The following is a 4,860-nucleotide window of genomic DNA, read 5'->3' on the forward strand; positions in this document are numbered from 1 at the left end:
GATGGCTAAATATTGCTTGATATTTTTTTGACAGTAGGTTTTGAGATAGAATATGGAAATTTGGCCAAAAAATGCAGTTTTTTTGTTTTGTTTTGTTTTTCTAAGTTACTTTTTATTGAGCTTCACACTTTGTGTCAAACGTCTGGAGACTGGATGAAGGATATGCAGCCTTAACAAAGACTGGCTCTGATGTGACCTTGACTTTTAGCCTCTATCAAGTAGCAAAATAATGAATTATTGTGGGCAATAGAGGAGAATAGTGGTTATTAAAAGAAGGGAGCTTCCTTTTATCTTTAATTTCAAAAAGCATTTTATCATGTACAACAAGAAGTCCTATGGAGAATCAAATCACAGGACCCATATTTGTTATGAGTTCTGAGGTATAGCTACAGGGTCAAGCATAAATGGAGATTCTAAACATTTATTTAGAACTTCTCATATTCCCACAGTTGTCTCTTGTTTATACTATGTTGAGTGCCCTTAAAACTTCCATTAGGAACTACTAGCAATCAGCCACTGTGATCAACTATAGCCCATCTACGTCTATAATCTTATGAAGCAGAAAATCAAAAGCATTTGTTCTCACCTGAGTTCTCTTCCCAAATGTTGCCATTACTTTAATTTTCCAGGTTAGTTTACTGTCATGACTCTAACACAATGCAATATCATTATGCAGTTATGTTTTTAAGAGGTAGACTCCTGTAAAGCTTATTCAACCTGGATTTTAACTTGTAGGTAAGAAAACTAAAGATCATATGTCACATGTTTAGATTATAAGTGATGCAGTATAACATGGTTTGAGGCAAAGTTTATCTGATTCCGAAGCCAATGTTTATCCACTACTTGACTTTCATGCCATTTTTCTTTAGGAGAATTGAAAATAAATAACACCTCTTATACTAACAGTGCATATCAGCTATGTTCCCTTTGTGACCAGTGGCATCTCTCTGTGACATGGTTAATCTTAAGAGTACCATTTAACTTGAGAAGTGGGTTAAACTAAGTGCTTTTCGTGGGCACAAACTCATTATTCAGTTCATACATTAAAAACAAATAGATAGGCCAACCTTTGAGAGCACTGACTCTAGATGGCAGCTTCTGTGGTCTTGGGAATAGAACCCCTCATGGTGGAAGAGCTTAGAGGCCAGAACAAAGTAGGAGACAGCAAGGTCAGTCGGAATCTACAATAGAAGATGGCAGACATGACACACGATGTACAGGGATGCTAATTGGTCCTCCAAGAAAAAATTATGAAAAGTGAATATTCAGCCTTAAATCAAATATGGAGCTAAACACTCAGAAGCACTCCTTAGTAAGGTTTATAAAAAATAATTAATATAAATGAAGTTAATACTTCTAATGGAGTGGTGAAATGAAGAGCCCTATCAGTGCTAGCAAACAGCAGAATTCATATAGCATCAAAGTTGTCCTCTCAGAGCTTCAGCATCTAATAGCATGCGAAGAAAATATGAAACACTCTTAGCCACCTGAAAGACTGTGTTACAGCAATTAATAATAATTAATAATTAATAATAATAATTTTTAAAACCCACAGCCCCTCTCCTCCCCCTATATTTTATTTGAGCAGTCTTCATTTTCCACAGTTGTAAATCATCTGCATGTGTCTTATAGACCTTAAGGCACTGGAAAAGAAACTCCCATTCAAAGCAATTTATTTTAAAATACTGTGAATGATACCACTATTTTGTCCATTTGAAATCTATAAGTTATGCTATATCAAATAGCCCCGTCTAGTGTAACCACTATCCACTTAGTTGAACTTCTAGGATCAAGAAAGTATATTTAAATCTTTTTTTTTTAATCATAAATGGATAGGTATATCTAACTCAAATGTGAAAAGACACATCGCATAATCACCTTACTGCTGATTATATGGCCTGGGGTCTCTGCTTTTTCTCCCATCACCTTCCCCTGCCTCCCTGCCTTTCCATCTCTCGCCTTCGCTGCTACAGTCCTCCACCTTGGGGTGGCTTTTAGATGTGAAGGTTTCAGGTCACAACCTGTGGGACTACTGTTGAGTGTGTGGGAGTGCTTTTTTCTATCCTTGGTTTCCTTTTCTTTTCTTTTTTTTTTAAGTTTTAAACTATGACCACCTTCCAAGATATTGACCTCTGCCCACTCTCTTCTACTACCACACTTGGCCTAAGCATAGACTGTAACCCCCCTACTCCACTATGAAATAACTGGCCTTTGGTAAGGAATTTAGGGCTTTTCCCCAACCTTTATGGAAGAATGCAGCAAAAAAGTTTCTTTCTGTACTGTCACTTCCAACACATTCTGTGACACTTCATCACTTTAACCAGAGGTCATCAAGTAAGGTAGGAAAGAGTTTCTCACTTCCCTCATTTACTTTTGGAACCATATTTAATTACTCTCTATCAACCTAAAAAATGAATATTAAGTCATTAGCCCTGCCATGGTCTGCTGTCATCATTAGCTGATACATTTTTATTTATTTATTTTTTAAACTCAGGTTTTGGTATGGTGAAAAGAATAGTCACTAGGGTTACTCAGAGGTGCCAGCTTTCAAGGTCGTTGATACTTAAACTTGAGGAAAAGCCACATCAGAAACTTGTGAGCACAAATAATTCCTCCGAATGAATTTTATTTTCCTGTAATTGCTTTTGCTTTCGAAAAATTGAAGAAGTTTTACGTGTCGAGGTCTTCTTAAATTAAGTTTTAAACAACAAAGCTCTCATTTGGTCATCCTTGAAATCCTTGAAATTTGGGTCTGGTTTTGAATCTGACAACTGGAATAAAAGGAAACTCAAATTCAGTGTATGCTTTGGTTTGGTGCTACTGGTTTTCTCATTTTCAGCAGTGATTAAGAAAGAACTGTGTGCACAGCATAGCCCTCAAATTGAAAGTCTTGACTTCCTGGCAGATTGCATTTTTCTACTTTTCTGATAAGGACCATTAAAAACTGAAAATGTGGATGCATACTGAAATAAAAGCAATCTGTTGTGGTCTAATACATACATACAGACAGACATACACATATACTATGGTATAATAAGGTATTTGGTCCTTGTCCTTAGTTACTGGCACATAGTTCCTAAAACCCTTATAATTTTCCGAGATATAAGGGTGATAGGATTGCCTTTTTGTCTTAATGAGGTGACTTTTTGTGGATCCCTAAATATCTTCAGGATGGAGGATGGTCACCAGAAAGACCAAGCTTTGATTAGAAGTTTGAAACTTTTAGCCCCACCTACCACCTCCTGGGAGGGGAGAAAGAGTGGAAATCAGTCAATCACCAATGACCAGTAATGTAATCAGGTGTGCTGATGTAATGAAAGCTTCATAGAGATCCCTAAATGATAGTGTTTGGGGAGCTCCCAGATTAGCTACCACATTCATGTGCCAGGAGGATGGCACTCCTAAACTCCATGGAAAAGGAAGCCCCTGCTCTGAGAATCCCACTGAACTATGGTCCCATGTAATTCTTCATTTGACTGTTCTATGGTCACTTGATGATAAACTGGTAAACACAAAAAAAGGGTCTTCCTGAGTTCTGTGAACCATTCTAACAAATTTTTGAAGGGGATTGTGGGAACCTCGATTTATAACAGGTCAGTCAGAAGTACTGCTGACCGCATACTTGTTATTGGCATTGGAAGTGAGGGCAGTCTTGTGGGACTGAGCCCTAATCCTGTGGAGTCACACTAACTCCAGGTAATTAGTGTTAAAACTGAATTGAATCATAAGGAACTTAGATTGTGTTAGATAATTGGAGAGTTGGGGAAATGAGGTTGGAAAAGACCCCATGTGTTTGGTATCGGGAGGGGGAAAAAAAACCCCACACAAATAAGTGAATAAGTAAATAATCATTCCAGACACATATATATTCAAAATAGCAATCTCTATGTGTTTATTTAATGAAAGGTAGTTGCAATCTTTAAGCCTTGATTTTTTTTCATTATTTTTTATTATGAAATACACATTTTTTAGAATTAGTTTCAGCTGAAGCCTTGATTTTTAATACATCATAATATTAAGTCTGACATAATATTCAACTTTTACTTAATGATGAATTCATTTAACAATAAAAGAATACCTTTACATTAAAATATTGATACTATTCAAAAATAAATAAAAAATAAAAAATAAAATATTGATACTATTAAAATTTTAATAGGTCCTGATTATTTGCATGAGATTACAAAACAATCCAAGATCTTTTTATTAGGCAGGTTAAATTCTACCAAATAATTATAATATTACATAATAATTAATATGACAAAAACTACAAAGTGAAGTGGGACATGTAGTGTAGTGGGTGAGATAAGCACTTAACCATAGACAAAATAAATAAATGAATAAAAATTATATGCAGTGTTAGAGGGTGATATATGCTTTGGAAGAAAAGAAAAAGTGTAAGGATGGGTTGCAATTTTAAATACTTTGTTCATAAAGAAGATGTTATATGGGGCTGGGCGAGTGGCTCAGTTGGTTAAGAGTTTGCTTAAGAGCACGAGCTCTGAGCAACAGGGTCACTGGTTTGGTTTCCACATGGGCCAGTGACGCTTCACCCAAGCTGAGCTGCTGCTGAGCTGCCAACAGGTGGCAGCATGGTTCAGCTGGTGAGAGCACGTGCTCTTAATGACAAGATTGCCTGTTCATGGTGGGCTATGCCTACATGCGGCTGGGACTGAACTTGGCACCTTGAGCTGAGCTGCCGCCCAGGTGGCTCAGTGGATAGAGCGTGCACTCTTAACAGCAAGGTTGCCGGTTTGCCCCCCCACATGAAAAAAAAAAAAAAAAGATGTTATATGAGCAAAGACCTGAAGGAGGAACAAGAATTATCCAAGAAGTTATTTGGATGAAGAAGATTCCAGG

At 36.9% G+C, this 4,860-nt stretch overlaps 1 pseudogene; it reads left to right on the forward strand.

Annotated features, from left to right (window-relative positions):
* Window positions 1-1,141: 1,141 nt before the first annotated feature.
* LOC109376846 (ubiquitin-conjugating enzyme E2 variant 1 pseudogene) lies at window positions 1,142-1,513 on the forward strand (annotated as a pseudogene).
* The last annotated feature ends 3,347 nt before the right edge of the window (window positions 1,514-4,860 follow it).

This window comes from Hipposideros armiger, unplaced genomic scaffold (genome assembly GCF_001890085.2).
Source record: "Hipposideros armiger isolate ML-2016 unplaced genomic scaffold, ASM189008v1 scaffold_1221, whole genome shotgun sequence".
Taxonomy (NCBI): domain Eukaryota; kingdom Metazoa; phylum Chordata; class Mammalia; order Chiroptera; family Hipposideridae; genus Hipposideros; species Hipposideros armiger.